Source organism: Paroedura picta, chromosome 9 (assembly GCF_049243985.1).
Source record: "Paroedura picta isolate Pp20150507F chromosome 9, Ppicta_v3.0, whole genome shotgun sequence".
In the NCBI taxonomy this organism is placed as follows: Eukaryota; Metazoa; Chordata; class Lepidosauria; order Squamata; family Gekkonidae; genus Paroedura; species Paroedura picta.
Window position 1 is genome coordinate 61,435,140 of NC_135377.1, and position 16,927 is coordinate 61,452,066.

General features: G+C 42.2%; 1 long non-coding RNA gene across 5 annotated transcripts in view; it reads right to left on the reverse strand.

Moving 5' to 3' along the window:
* Positions 1–14,804: 14,804 nt before the first annotated feature.
* The window catches only part of LOC143845043 (uncharacterized), a 622,217-nt gene continuing 620,094 nt past the window's right edge, over positions 14,805–16,927 (reverse strand). For 4 of the 5 annotated variants that reach the window (XR_013234236.1, XR_013234235.1, XR_013234230.1 and 1 more), the window contains one exon: positions 15,828–16,644. This is a non-coding gene — a long non-coding RNA (uncharacterized LOC143845043). Of the gene's footprint in view, positions 15,196–15,827; positions 16,645–16,927 lie in introns of those variants that run through there. The other variant, XR_013234233.1, reaches the window with a different exon arrangement.

Here is a 16,927-nt window from a genome sequence, read left to right on the forward strand (position 1 = left end):
GAAACTTCAGACTATATGCAGTCTAATGTGAAAACTGGTTCCTTCTTCCATATGTGGTGGAGGTGTAGTAAAATTTATAAATTTGGGGCTAAATTACATTACACAATATATGTTGTTAAGTATCTGCCCTGAAGACTTACCACGCCAAGCAGAGACTTTCTTTTTATTTCCGCTACGACATCAGCAAGAATGACTTTGGCAAAGCTATGGAAAGCCCCAACTCTACCAACAATATTGTCTTGGTTGGATAAACTGTCAGAACTTTCAAAACTGGCTAAACTAACAAGCCATGGTAATGGGAGAATATCGCTAAAATTCCAAGAGCTATGGCATTATTATACAGACTTTTTGAGCAAAAAGAAGTAAACCAAGGAGTCAGATAATTGTTTGTACCCTCTAGAGCAGGGGTAGTCAAACTGCGGTCCTCCAGATGTCCATGGACTACAATTCCCAGGAGCCCCCTGCCAGCATTTGCTGGCAGGGGGCTCCTGGGAATTGTAGTCCATGGACATCTGGAGGACCGCAGTTTGACTACCCCTGCTCTAGAGGGATTCTGTACATAATATCTCTATTCGCTGTCTTTTCTGTATTTACTATAAACTTTAATAAAAGAATAATAATAAAAGACTATATGCAACCCAAAATCTTGTAATTGTCCCAGTCTCTTGGTAGTCGGATAAGAGACCATCTTAAAAAGCAGCATATAGAGCACGTATAACTGAAATAGATCTACCTTCTAAGTTCTTTGTGGAGGCTGGTACTCTATTGTACAAATCATTCTAACAGATACTTCATTGCTTAACTAGGAACATATTTATTTACAATGCACTCTTCAGAAATTCCAGGGTAAAACTTGTCTGTACAAATTACAGAAGCACATAGCTGTTTCCAGGCTGACCTTTGGGAGCATAAAGCAGTAAACTGATTACAGTTCTATGTTGCTGACTCAGAGCAGCAAAACAGCTGTAAAATTGCCATAAAGAATACTGCCAGAATGCACTAAGGCACACAGTGATGTGTTTGGGGGCATACAAGCAGCTTATATCCATATTAAGACAATTGCAATATTGATGTGGATGTATTTATTTGCTGGTTGTGTTAATTTTACTATTGTACCATTAATGGGTCTTTGACTGTCTAGACAGGCAAAATGCTTTAAATATGTCGATAGGCTAAGCCATTGGTGGGCCTTAAAAAAAGTATCACGTAAATTGATGTTTTTGTTAAGTATAGGATGAAGAGTGGAGGTGTGTTTTTTTAAGATCCGCATTGATGTACAACCCGAGATAGTTTTGGCACAAATAAAGTGTAAAATGAGTGGATAGATTAAACAAAGGGATTCAATAATTTATGAACTTAAAGTATTCATATCTATACTTGCCCCCCAGGAAGCATGCCTGGTCTCGACCAGGGCCAGGGCCTTTTCAGTCCTAGCCCTGACCTGGTAGAATGAGCTTCCAGAAGAGCTGAGGGCTCTGACAGAGCTGTCACAGTTCTGAATGGCCTGAAAAATGGAGCTCTTCCGCCAGGCATTTGGTTGAGGCTGGGCTAAGGAAGATTGGGTGCCTCCTTCAGAGGCCCTGGATGCCCGTTCATCTAGGTTTGTGGCCTCTCCTGAGGCTGGTGGGACCCTTGTGTCTATGAGACCTCCTCCTTACATATGTCTCCCCAAAGAGTATTAAGACTGAGTAATCAAAACCTACTCAGGGCCTCCAGCCATAGAGGAGTAAAACCAGCTTTGACTAGGTCTCATAGATACAAGGATCCCTGACCGTTTAGAGCTTTGAAAGGAAGAATCAAAACCTTGAATCTGATTCAGTCTCCAATTTGGAGTCAGTACATAATGGCATCCCTATTTCCTTCAATGGAGAAAATTGCACTTTATATAGCATACATATATAGACCAGGCTCTCTCTTTTCTCATGTACACAACACAAAGGGGTGGCTCAAGTGGTGCAGGGAATATTCCAGCTTCCACTGCAGTACATTACTGAAGGAGAGAGAAGGGTGTACTTAGCAGCAGGTGATGAGAGATGGCAAGGGAACTACAGGGCCATGGCTGCAACAATGTGCAGTCATGTAGTTCCTGAATGGCTTATGAGCCCCAGGGCCAGCAAATGATATCACCCCGTACCCATATCAGGTTGCATCCCAGAAGCGACTGCTGCACACACACTGTTGAATGTGGGAAATGCATGGGTGTTTTGCCTTCATATACACATGCAACTCTCAGGATGATACTGACCAGGACGTAAGGTTGCTACCATGCAGTTACTCGGTGGCTCAGCTCAAGCATCGTGTGAAATCCGTGCTTAAAAAAACAAGGAAAAAAGAAAGGTGGTTCATTTATGAAGCCAGGAGACAGCTCATAGACAATAATTTAAATCAAGTAATTCATTGTATGGTCAAAGACCATCAGAATATGCCATCTAAGGAAATGTAAAATAGCCTACAGTATGTCAGATAAAAAGCACTTATATAAAATCAATAAAACCTCATACATACTTGCAGATATACTTGGCTACCCAGAATCTACACATCTACATTTTAACCATTCCTTCCGGGATTTTATTGTCAAATTATTGTACCTAGCCACTTTGAATGCGATCTCTTCATTCTTCTCTTCTAAAACTCTGCACATCATTTCAGTCTGGGATTTTTTACTACAAAAATAGGCTTCGCCAGCTTCAGGGGACCCAAAGTGGCATATATTGTTCCCTTCGCCTTCATTTTATCCTCACAGTAACCCTGTGAGGTATGTTAAACTGTGAGTGTGTAACCAACCTAAGTCCCCCAGTGACCTTGGCAGACTGGGGCTTTAATCCTAGTCCTCCCAGATCCCAGTATGCCACTGGGATAACCACTGCACCATCCTGGCTATAAGATTAACTGTGGTTAAGAAGCCAATTTACAATACTGGGTGGATGAATACTAAGTAACCAGTGTTAATATAGTAATCCATGTTTAGACAATCACACTAGCCATAGTTTAATTAAACCATAGTTTCACACAGTGTCTTGGCTAAGCCAATAATTAATTATACATGCAATTAAATGCCTGGAGAATGTGGAACATATTGTATTAGAAGCTCAATAAAAGAATTGTTTTTGCAAAGGAGCTTTGTCCATTAGCTGGCTTATGATTCCTCCTGCAGGGCTTTCTGCCTTCTCCCTCTGGAAGAAACGGCCAGAATCTGACAAGAAGACGTATCCCTGGCATTGTATGCTCTTCGACCTCTAAATTTTCATTGGTGTAAGAGAACCAGCTTGGTGAAGTAGTTAAGAGTGGTGGACTCTAATCTGGTTAGATGGGTTTGATTTCCCACTCCTCCACATGCAGACAGATGGGTGACCGTGGACTAGTCACAGTCCTCCTCACACAAAAGTTCTGTCAGAGTTCTCTCAGCCTCACCTCCCTCACAGGATGTCTGTTGTGGGGAGAGGAAGGAAAGGCGATTGTAAGTCACTTTGAGACTCCTTTGGATAGTGAACAGTGGTGTATAAAAACTAACTTTTCTTTTAAGATGCTTTCTGAGCCAATTTCAACTATAATAGAGATGTGTTAAATTTCAATTTGTTTATAATAACAACAACAACAACAACAACAACAACAATAAATACACTTTATTTTTGTAGCCCACCCTTCTTAGATAGATCATGGTGGATAACAACTTGGTTTAGAAACACTGTTACATAATAAAATAAGTATATACTTGATAAAACATATTGCAAATTACAGTAACCTCTAACTAATTTAAACGAGGGGAGGGGCAGTTATTCATTCCACTTCAGCAGTGAGGCCAGAACTTCTTGATGGTCTCTTTGGGCCTCAGCTATAGGCCTGGTGGAATAGGCCTGTCTTATAGACCCTACAGAACTGGTTAAGGTCCCTATGGGGCCTGATCTCTTTCAGCAGAGCATTCCACCAGGCTGGGGCCAAGAACAAAAGGTCCTCGCCCTGACTGAGGCCAATCTCACTTCCTTTGGACCAGGGATCCTGAGTAAGATTTGGTCAGATTACCATAGTGCTCTTTGGGGGGCATAGTGGTCACTGCCCTGATCTGGATAACCTAGGCTATCCCAATCTCATCAGATATTGATAGCTAGGCTATGGTCAGCATTTGGATAGGAGACCTCCAAGGAATGCCAGGATCATGATGCAGAGGTGGACAATGGCAAACACCTATGAATGCCTCTTGCGATATCTCTACAGTGTTACCATTAGTCAGCTGAGACTTGATGGCACTTTTGGCTACTGTAGTGGTCATATCAGACAGTCTCTCTGATGTATTCATGTTGAAATGCTCAATGATTTTTTGATAACAATATTTTCTTATCTTAAAAAGCAATATAATATAAAGGGGACACAAAAGAAAAAGAGGGACCATACAACAGATTATTCATAGAAGAAGAAGAAGAAGAAGAGTTGGTTCTTATATGCCGCTTTTCCCTACCCGAAGGAGGCTCAAAGCGGCTTACAGTCGCCTTTCCATTCCTCTCCCCACAACAGACACCCTGTGGGGTGGGTGAGGCTGAGAGAGCGCTGATGTCACTGCCCGTTCAGAACAGCTTTATCAGTGCCGTGGCAAGCCCAAGGTCACCCAGCTGCCTGCATGTGGGGGAGTGCAGAATCGAACCCCGCATGCCAGATTAGAAGTCTGCACTCCTAACCACTACACCAAACTGGCTCTCATAGTCAATGAACAAAGCTGTGGCCTCTTCCTCTATCCCTCTCTCTGACAACTCATGGTGGGTTACAAAATGTCCAAATAAAAACCCATTAAAATCCCATTAAAACCCATTAATAATTGGACATTCAGAATACAGCAGGCTTCAAAACTTGTAAAACCATGGTGATCTATAACCCCATTAACCCCCTAAAAACATAATCAGGAGGTTCATCCAGGATAAAAGAGGCATGAGCTTTGTCTTTGAACCCTGCAAGTAGTATATAAGGCAACCCTCCACTGTACATTGCATATTGCTTTTGGCAATAAGGATAAGGAACTTTCAGGTGGCAAGAAGCAATTCCTGTGCTGTACACAGAGCTGAATGTCTTTTGTAACTTCTTCTCCCTTATAAAGTTGTCTCACAAAAAGGTTCAAATAAATCTACTTGAACAGAAGAAGATGGATAGACACCTCAAGCTGACCCAGAGGCAAATATTTTCTTATGGCCTGCAACCATCCCATATCATTGCACCAACTAAGTCTGGGTTTTCAGCAAGGTTTACCTGATCTAATCGCACCTTCTTGGAAAATGAGCAAACTACAGCTGGAGTGTAGCCCTTGACAAGCAAACAGTGACACCCTATTTCACAGAGTGCTTGGCCAAATTAATTCCTGTGGTCTAACAGAGATGGAGCTAGGTGTGGGGACCAGTGTTCTCCTAAATCTGGCTTTCATTAGTGGTTCTTCGTTTTGTTTTTTTTTGCGTCATATACCAGAACACCACAGGTGGCAAATTTGGAAACAATCTACATTTTCTTTATGTGCCGTGACAAGAGAAATATTAGTGGGTTGTTTTTAAAAAGACATTTAGGAAAACGTAATTGTGTCACAATGCAAACTGGTCATAAGAAATTTATACAATGTAATATCAAGACGAAAAATACTTGGTTTTTATATTCCGCTTTTCACTGCCCAAAGGAGTCTCAAAGCGACTTACAATCACCTTCTTTTCTTCTCCCCACAAGAGATACCCTGTAAGGTAGCTGAGGCTGAGAGAGCCCTGACAGGACTGCTCAGTCAGACCAGCACTATCAAGACTGTGATGAGCCCAAGGTCGCCCAGCTGGCTACATGTGGAGGAGCGGGGAATCAAACCCCGCTCTTGAGATTAGAAGCTGCCACTCTTAATTGCTATGTCATGCTGTCTCAACTAACCATCTTGCTTCTTAGGTTTCCTTTTCCTTTCAGAACAGGACCAGATGGATGACAGATAAGAGCAAGGCTTGTGTGTGTGTACGTTTGGGGGCGTAAAGTGCCTTGAACAGCCTTACGGTGACCCCCTGGGTTTTCAAGGCAAGTGATTCAGCAGAGAAATGCAGGGCTTACAAAAGGGGGGAAATAATCTATGGCTTCCTTTTCAAAGTCTGTTGCCGTTATAATTCAACTCTTGCCATTCCAAATGCAAAGGTTTAAGAGATCCGGTCAACAAACCTAAGTGCTTTCAGCGGACAGATACACTTTAACGCTGCAGACAGTAATTCATCTGACTGTTTCAGTACAAGGTGGCCATTGCACTGAGAGGCCTCATCAATCCTATCGTAGTGTCACGATTATAATAATGCTTTAATGTAGTAAAGGCTCTGTGTTGTCTGAAAGGCTAGGTGGATTTGTTCAATGCATAGCCCTGATTTATGCTTCTAATAATCCAGCTGGCTTGAGTTTCAAAGTAGGGAATTTCTTGCCACTGAGCATGATGGAGTATACCCACTTAGCTGCCAAAGCAAGGACAGGAACTCCTCTGACTTGTCAGGAACTATTTGCACCGCTCTTGTCTCCACCTCCACTCACGGGGATGAACTTGTATCTCAGTGCATTCTGCACGGGAAGGTCTTGCCCCCACTGAAAGCTCCATAGGTCCTTTTTGGTGAATGGAAGGCAAATGTCAGGTAAGTCTACCTAATCAGACAGCAAGACTGGGAACACAGGTTGTGTGGTTGTGTGTATCCTTTGTCAAATGGAGAAGCAGCCATGTGATTGTTTCACTGTGCACTGAAACAATCAACGCAGTACTGTGTAATCAATACGAAACCTAGGATAGAAGGCAAACTCTAGAGATCTTTTGATTTTTTTTAAATTATTTCCAAGTTTGTTTTTTAAATCAAACATTACATATTGCAGTGTGGTGAAATAGTTCTCCAGGTAATCAGAAGGGTTATCAGGAGTGGCTGTATCTTTCCAGAGCATCCGCAAGTGCAACCCTAGATCAGTGTTTTGGAGAAGAAATCATGGGGGATTTTTGTATCCCAATATGTAAATAGACTGTGTTTAAAAAAACACGCTCACAAAAATCTGTGCAAAATTAAAAGATTTTTAGAGTTGTCTTCTACTCTAAGAATTTTATTGATTATGCAAACAAAATCTGTAAGTGGTAAGTGATTGTACTTTGGGGGCTGTGTTGATTAAGATGCAGGTGACAACTTTCGGCCTGTTCTCCAACAACTGCACTGGTTACAGTCGAATAAAATCAATGAGATATGGGGGACCTAGAAGAAGCAGAAATGTACAATAGGTACTGCACACAGTATAATTTAAAAACTTCCAGTATAGATGTAACCAGTATTTGTATGTCATCCCAAGGTACTTCAGCATACCTACTCAATTGGGTTTTCTTGCACACAACTTAGCACTTACATCTGTCATATTAAATGTCCCTTTAATAAATAACAGTTATTGGGACCTAAATTCCATCGAGCTCCTTGGAACATACTTCTGAGTGAAGACATTTAGGACTGGGCTACAGATCCATCGAAATCCATGAGACTTAAAGCCACATCACAACTTCTTGAATGTTCCATATCAGGTTTGGACCTAATTTCTACCCATGCTGCCACAGGCTGAACCAGCTTGCTGGCACCATGCACTAAAATCAGCTTGGCACAGAATTGGGTACCTGATCAAAACTGTGCCAGAAAAGAATTTAAAGAGTCTAAAGCACATCTAATTTTTGTTGACAGAATCCTTTGCTTCTGTTTCCCTAAAGGGGTGTGTTTCCAGCTTTCAAGCTGCATCTTGCAATAATCTCTTTCTGTTATTCCACTGTGTCTATTGATCCTCATGGAATATTTTCCTGACTGACTGTTTTCTAGTGCATTTTGTAAGAAAGATGTCAGATCTGTTAAAGTAGCCATGGAAAGAGGCCACTGGGCTATAAATCTAACCCCCTTGGGTCCGAATCGCAATTAAAAACAGAGCCCTGCACAGAGCCACTGAAGGCACCCGTCTTAACACAAGGCTTGTAAGGTAGAAAAGCAGCTACATCCACACTCTAATTGGAAATGTGATACCCCAGGAGCTGTTTGCAAAGACAGAAATGGCATGCAGAGAAAACTAATTCTCACTGTGGCACATTGTGAATTACATGCCAAATAAAGTGCAGCATCCTAGACATCTGAAGAAAAGAGAGTTAGGCAAATCCCTCCTCACCGGATCCAGATTCCTAGTAGGAACAGTCTCACCACCCACTAGGGCTATTTTAAAAATAGCTGATTGGATTTACTAGACTTAAACAGCAGGTCTGCCCAGGCTACATTTCGTGCACTCATTTGAAAGAACACATTTTAGTCAATCATGATGGAAAAGGATTCCCCCCACCCTCCAACTCACTTATTGCAACAATTGAAAAGATTTTCATAAGAAAGCCATGGAGAGATGAGCGCTCTGCATTTCCTACGGAAGGGATCCACACCCATCACCTATCCCAAGGTGGTCTGTGCTTCTGGTAAGTTGTAGATCGCCTGCCACAATGCTGCAAACCCTCCAGAGTGCACAGTTCCATAATACCGCAAGAGGGTCACCTCCTGTACAAACAACCTTGCATATGAAGGAGTAATTGATCAGGTCCTCGGTTCTGCAATATATGTTCCTGTTAGTTGACTTTTTGTGGAGCATGCTTCTGGGGAAGGTGGAAGTGGTACTGGCCTTTGCCCCCAAGATGGATGCCTGGTTGAGGGTTTGTGTGCTGCGCTTCCAATAAAACAGATTTCTACCCTCAACCTGCTGGTGTGGATTCCAAGGGTTAACAGCTTCAGTCCTAAATTACATGTAATGGCCATGAGATTGTTCTGCAGCATGTTTCCCAAAAAGAATACAAAAGACATTGACATCATCCAGTTCCCGGCAACAATAGATGTAACGTTTCACCATCTACTAAGGACTGGAATAGGAACCCATTATTATCTCATCGAGTTTTCTTTCTAAGGCTGTGAAGATCATTTAAGCCAGGAGTGGCCAAACTGTGGGTTCCCAGATGTCCACGGGTTACAATTCCCATGTGCCAGCAGCCAGCAGTTTGGCCACCCCCAATATAAGCCTGCCTATACCTTATAATTTCCTTAAGGTGACACTGCTAGAGTCCGACTTGTCCAATAAGTGGTTAGTTGGTATGAAAGACGTTTTGGTCCCCAGAGACATCAACTAGTCAACACCAAATTTAATTCTAAACCCCAAACATACATATTTCATTATCCGTTCAGGCCCCGATTCATCCCTCGTTGATTTTAGTTCAGCCGCAGAATTCTTGCTTAACCCAGTAGCAACAGGCTTTAGTCTTTATTCTTAAGTAGGCCAAGTCCCCTTGAATACTACTCTTTAGCCCTCATTGGTTGAATCATGCTGACACCAAAGTATCAATACATATGCCCTGTGCACTACAGAGCAATCGCCTTAATGCTGGGTTCTCTAATAGGTAGTTTCTGTTGGAGATTTCATTTTTAAAACATAAAGGGAATGAAAATGCTCACATATTGGGAATTCATTCAGGAAGATTTTCTATCCAACCAATTATTTATGGATAAACAATAACATTCACAGTTTACAAGACCGCCCAAGCACTGCCAGATATCCATGGCTACTAACTGTGGCTATGAAACATATAGACGGGAAAATGCTCAAAATAATTGTTTATAAGGCAAGGAGCTAGAGAGGCCTACTTATTCCATGCTGAGGGTCACCCTGAAAAAGTTACCATGAGCTGAAGGGCTGCAGTAGGATTTGCATGCAATTCTGAAGAGAAATAAGGAGAACCTGACCATCGAGGCATTTTGTTTCTGTTAAATAGTTCCTGTTCGGTTTGGGATCAGGTAAATATGATAAGCCTGGTAACCTCATCTAAGTATTCTACCGTAATCTTTAAACCATGGCTTCCCAAAACATATGTGTATGGAAGCCGTCAGAGTCAAGATAAAGGCAATAGCACCAATTACGTATTGGGGCACATAAAGGTGCTGAAGCCAGCCCATCAACAGATGGTTTGGGTTTCCACTTGTCTATGGGCTGAGTTGAACTTCCTGTACTAAAGCAGTTGTTCCTGTGTAGTTGGACTGGAGACAGATCTTTAACGTTACGGTGCTTTTAGTTGCTCCCAATATTCTGTTGGCAGCAATGGAGATCATAATGCCAAGATTCTCAGGTATCAAAAACCCACTACCAAAACTATCTCACTCCACCAGGTGGGTAGCCAAGGACTGCACAGACCAATCAACCACTCCCAACAGCAGAGGGATGAGATCAGGCAGAAGGAAGAGGATCTGGATAAGCAAACACCTCCCATGAGGGACAATGCTGAAGCAGCTAGACCAAAGGCCAAAGATTGAGAGCAGCAAGGCCACCAATTGCTCCTCTAACTGCTCCTCTGACGCCTAACTCCCCTAATTAACTTACAGGTCTCAGTCTCACAAGCTGTTGTGATAGCCACTACCTCTGATGACTGTAAAATGGGACTGGATAGATTCATAAAGGCTAATCTGTCCAAATATATGAGCCATGATAACTAAATGCTCAGAATTTGAAGTACCAATGAATACCAGTTGCTGGGGAGGGGAGGTTGCTGGGGAAGGTCTAATCCAACAGCAGGGTCTAATCTAAATGTTATAATGTGTGGGTTTGTTTAGAAAAAAATATGTGCTCCTTCTCCAGACTGCTAATTCTATGATCCTTTACCTCCTGTGTGCAGAGTTTCCCTGAAAGCATGTATTGGCCTTCTAATGTGAGCCAGTACTATACACCTAGGTCAGTGAACCTAATAGAATTGTGGATTAAACCAAACTTAATGGAGAGACTGCTTCCAATGTGATTAAGAGAACAGGAAACCAATCCTTCTCCTTAACAATTCCTGGCAGATTCAGGTTTACAACTTCTCCCAGGCAAGTTGTACTTTGCATTAATCAGACATCTACATTTTCTTCCTTTCACATTTCTTGTTGTTTCATGTTTGCAAGTGGTGACATGTCAAGTCTCATGTAGCTGCTTTGACAGATTTAGATATTGTGTGCAATTCTAAGGAAGCAAAGAAGTTACACAGCAAGGGCACAAACCTTACCCCCTCATTCTCTCTTTGGAAGTAAATAATCACTGTTGTAACTTTGTGTGACAGGATCAGTCTTCACATCCTGCTACCTCCTCTTCACTTGTTGCCCAGGATTTGTGCATTGTAGGTTAAGTATTGCACATTGGATTCCCATCTCTTTCTTGGTAGGCAAACAAAATTGAATTAGCAAAAGGTTCCAGTTCTTCGAGAAACACGGCCCTGAGTCAGTTCCTCTTGGCTTATAAACTAGGAAATGGTCTAGGAAATGGATTTTGCTTTCATGGAACAATAAACACAAACCAGGAAAACATGATTCAGTTCATGGTTTGTGGTGCACCCATGAACCAAACCGAACTAAAATGGTTTCATATGAAACAAACCGGTTTGTGAAATTTGTGATGTGACAGAACAGCCCTGGCATTCTAGAGATACCAAACTCACAGGGGATCTCCAGATTACTCCCTACCTGCACACCCAGTTTGGTGAAGATTGGACTTGGGATCTCTGAGTTACACCCCCTCAAAGAAGGTGTCCCCATGGAAGTGCTTTTGGTGAAAGGTCAGGCACAACTTCAGAAGTGTATAGAATGGAATCCTGTGCAAGCTACAGGCATCAAACTTGCAGCTGCTCTCCCTGTGTGCCCTCCAAGTTATGTGCAGATTTGAATTGGGGGGTCCAAACTACAGCCTCCCAAAGAAATTGGATGGAGCTTCAGGAATGTATAGAACGGACCCTGTGCAAGCTAGAGGCCTCTGACTCACAGTGGACCTCCAAGGTGAGCTCCCCTACAGGCCCTGCAAACTATGTGAGGATTGGATTTAGGGGTCCAAATTATGCCCCACCACCACCAAGAAGGTGCCACCAAGAAAGTGCTTTTGGGGTAATGTTATGTGCATCTTCAGGAGTGTATAAAATGGATCTCGTGCAAGCTGAAGGCATCCGTCTAACAGAGGACATCCCTGGAATGTTCCTGGGAATGGCAAATCTGCCTCCTCCCTCAGGTCCAAGAGTCACCAGCATTGTTGCAGGTGGCCACATCCCTGCATCAAGTTCACTCCTTTCAGTCAAGATGATTGCAGAACATGGCTAACACCTCTTCTCCACTGCCCTTCCTGGGCCAAGGAGCCACCCACACTGTTGTGAGTGGCTGCATCTCTCAGCCCCATTCACTCTTCACAAACATGGTGATTGCAGAGAATGGCCAACACCCCTTCTCCACTGCCCTGCCTGGTCCTATTTATTTATTTAATTTATATATCACCTTCCCATGCAGCTCAGGGTAGTGTACAACAGCGGTCCCCAATCCCGAGTCCGGAGACCAGTACTAGTCCGTAGATCAGTCAGTACCGGGCTGCGGCTCCTCCTCGTCCTCTTCCCCAGCTACTACCTCAGTGGCTGCCCTGCTCACCTTGGTGCTCTCCAGCGGCCACCATGGCTGGGGCTCCCCCTCAGGGTGATAAAAAGGTTGGGGACCATATAATGCAAACATAATGTACAACGTAATGTACAACATAATGCGAACCCTTACAGACCTTCATGACTCAGCCATCTTTGGGACTGCCTCCACCCATGTATTCCCAAAAGGCAGCTCTAATTATTAGAACAGGGATTGATAACAATTCCTCCACTCAGGATGGTGAAAATTGTTTCTGCTGAGGCAACTCTGTAGGCTGGAGCAATTTCAGTGGCTTGTGAGTAGAGGTTAGTCCTTATGATGCAGTGAACAGCTTGCTCTCTTATTATTATTCATATTTTATGAAATAAGATTTTATCAGGCTTAAATTATGTAAGTTACTTCAAGTTCCATTGACTAAGAGAAAGTGGGATATAAATATTTAAAATAAATGAAGATTTGTGATAGCCCAAAGTAATAAGGAAGAAACATTGTTTTTATATACCACTTTTCTCTGCCCTATGGACACTCAACGTGGCTTACAATTATCTTCCCTTCCTTTCCTCACAACCTTGACCTTGTGTGGTAGTCTTGTGTGTCCAATAAAACTGACTCCCAAATTGGTATAGGATTGCAGCCTTAGACTGCAAGCCTACGCAGAACTCTAGGCCAATTGAAGTGGTCATATTGGTTCATCCCTATTTTAAACATACTCACATCACTGTGGCAACAATCAAATACTGATGCAAATTGGCATGCCTGTTTGTCATGTGAAAATACCTAAAGCAGAAAAAAAAATCCTCCCAGTATTCTCAGATCATTTGGAAATAAAACATAGGATCCATTTCTTTAAAAGACAGTACTGTTCTCTCTAATTCTATAGAACACTGCCAAATCCAATGACAAGGATTCTGGAGACTTCACATCAAAAGATCAAAGCTAGGATGCGCCTGGTGATCCCACCAAGGTGCTATTGGGGGAGGCATCGAAGAAGAATGAGTTCATTTCCTAGTAATCTAATATCTAAGTGCTGATCAATTCTCATTTATGAATGCATGTATAATGCATACATCTCACTCATTTGTTGATGGCCTATTCTCTTGTGGGTGTGGAGGAGGGGAAATATATGGTGACTTAAACAAACCCACCATCCTATCAACCCTGAAATTGCTGAGGCAGCAGAGAGGTACTTTGCTAATGGAGCTCCCATACTACTTTCTTTCCACTTCCTATCATTGGCTTCCTCATTTTTACAAATGATACCATGGGGCAAAAGTGTTATGCTCTAAGTGTTTATCTGTTGTCATTGGAAGTCCCAAAGAATCTTTGTTTCATCATTCTCCGTGATCTTGTCTGATTTGTGCTTCTATGAATTTTTGGCTGATGGCAGGCCATACTTCATCTTTTTATTTATTTATTTACTTACTTATTTATTTGTTGTTGTTGTTGTTGTTGTTGTTGTTGTTATTATTATTATTATTATTATTATTATTATTATTATTATTATTATTATTATATTGTGTATGAAGAATGGATACAAGAAAAATGCTGTGTGAGTTTTGCTTGAGAACTGCAGGCAGGCCATCCCAGCCACGACCCATGTGATAGATAAATGTAATAATTATTTCATTGCAGCAGGTCACAACAATGAAGAAGAAACCAGTGATCCAATAACATCTAATGGCCCCCCCTTTAAAAAACACTCCCATTTCTACATCAATCTGGTAACTGACCTATTTAAAGGGACAGCATTGGAAATACTATCTGTAATTGAAATTGATGTTGCTGTTAGTTTAAGATGCTTTTAAAGAGTTTAATGTATTATTTTAATTGTGTATTGTTTTATTGATGTTGTATGCCACCCTGAGCTGGTATACCATGAGAGCAGTATATTAATGGAATGAACGAATAAATAAATCTTTTGTTCCCTATCATAGCATTATGACATGGAAAGGTCAGGAGAGAATACCCAGAGCAATAGCTTCTAAAGGGGAGAGCAGATGGAAGTCAGGTCTCCATTTTCTCAATTGGCTCCTTCTAGGATGAAATGTCATATTCTGATATCACAATGTTTGGATATCACAGGGTTTGGATCATTGCTACTGTAATGCTAGGAAACAGCAGAATAGAAAAAGAAAGAACAGGAGAAGACCACAAAATACAGGACTATAAATACAGGTTAAGAGCCTCCAGGAGCAGAAAGTTACCATCATGCCGGTCAGTGGTCCCCAACCTTTTTATCAGCGGGGACCACTCAACGCTTGACAATTTACTGAGGCCCGGGGGGGGCAGTTTACTCCTCTACTCCCAACCACTGCCCTAACACTCTCCAATCGCTATGGTAATGTTTAAACATCCCTTCAAAATAAGACACAGACACGCCACAACAATGAACATAAGGAACATTTTATTTTCATGGAAATTTTAACTCATGACAATGACAAATCAATGAGAAACCTGAGCTTGTTTCTCTGCAACGAGATAGTCCCATCTGGGAGTGATGGGTGACAATGACACCTGAAGTAAAGGGCCGGGGGGGGGGGAGAGAAGGTGTCCTTCGCGGCCCACCTCCAATTAGTCGACGGACCACATGTCGGGGATTGCTAATGCTGGTTATTACTGGAGCCGTTGGAGCAGTGCCCAGGAGACTCAAGGAACACCTGGATATTGTGGGCATTGAGCAAATAACACCAGCTCAGCTCCAGAAGACCGTGTTGCTTGGAACAGCCAGAATCTTGTGAAGATACCTCTGCAGTTCACCAAAACTTGGCTAGATCACAAATTACAAAACACCATCTAGATCAAATATCTGTGACAATTCTTAATAATAATCATTTAAGCTCCTTTTCATATAGCTGGCAGGAAAACCTTACGTTTTGCATGAAACAATCTCTACAGTATATTTTCTATTACTATTTTAAATTGACGGTTCCTCAGAGTCAAATCATCTCCTCCTACTCCAGTTCCCTATTTCTGCTCCTGCTGATGGCAACCAAAGGCTTTGCTGCTGGACAGCTAATTCATGAAATGCTTTAACCAACCCTGTAGCCATGGGGACTGAATCAGGGCCATAGCACTGAAGCAAGGAGGCTTTAACATTTCTTCCCTTTTACATTTCCTGATTTCAGTGTTCCTCTGGAGGTGGTATTTCCCCAGCAAGGGAAAATATACAAGTAATGGTATGTCCAGCCAGAAAGAGTTCTTTGCTTGCTTGTTCGGACAACCAGTTAAACCTACACATCCCTCTACAAGTGCAGCTTTGAAGCATAGTTTTAAAATGCCATCAGGATTCCTGAGCCACTTTGGATATCCCGAGGAATGATGGATTCAAATGAGTAGCTGTGTTGGTCTGAAGTAGCACAATAAAATCAGAGTCCAGTAGCACCTTTAAGACCTTTAAGAATAAATCTTTGTTGGTCTTAAAGGTGCTACTGGACTCTGATTTTACTGATGGGTTATTTACTTTTCCTTTCCATTTGCTTCTGGATTGTCTAAAGGTAAGGTTTGAAGAAGAAGAGTTTGATTTTATATTCTGCTTTTCACTGCCCAAAAAAAGCCTCAAAAACATATCCCCAGTGATGAGTTGGAAAGGGTATTTCTTTACACGGAGCATGAAAAAATTGACATGATGATGCCTAGAGGTATATGGGAGAGGAAACAGGTGTCTATTGCTTCTCATCTTTCTACCCTTCCTTGGATGTTTTAAAATGGCTCTTTCCCCCACTACATCTTTTAGACAGAGAGAGATGTCTTCTTCCAGGGACTTGAAGTCAGACTGACTGGACTGGGCATAGCAGAGCATGACAGGTTACAGTCCCCAACCAGCAGTTCTGCCCTGCAGAGAGAATCTTATCCTTCTCTTCACGGATCTTGTGTGCCTCTTTCAGATAAGCAGACGTCCACTTTTCAAAAATAGCAGCTTCGGGGCCCAGAATTTCATATAACTGCTTTCAAAAAACTCCTTGTGAAAATTCTGGACTTCTGTCAATGCCTAACCAACACTCGTAAGCCACACCTTGGAATAGACCTGGAGCAATGTATCAGGCACACCCGAAACCAAAGCTACCTTCCTAAACCCCAGAATAGTTTTTCAAGCACACCCTGGAAAATATTTCATACTAAGAAAGTAGATCCAACTTTTTCACCTTTCAGGCAATATGATCACAACCGCCATCTGTTCACTTCCCAGTTCACTCCTCCAAGTCTTCGGTTTGCTTTTCTGTAAGAGAGAAGTACGGAGACATGCTGAGTAGTCAGGACTCACAAATATTCCTTCAAACTGGAAAGCCTTTGCACTGGATGGACCGGCCAGTATTGTTTGATGCTTTTAAAACTTGCTATGTTGTTTTACCAAGAATGAAATTCTATGCTAATGTAGATACCAGTCTAGCATTGGCATTGCCTAGAAATTATTCAAAAGGCATGAGAGCCTATTAGGGATGGGCACAAACCAGCACGTGAATCATAGTTTGTACTGACCATGGGGTCACGAAGCAACGGAA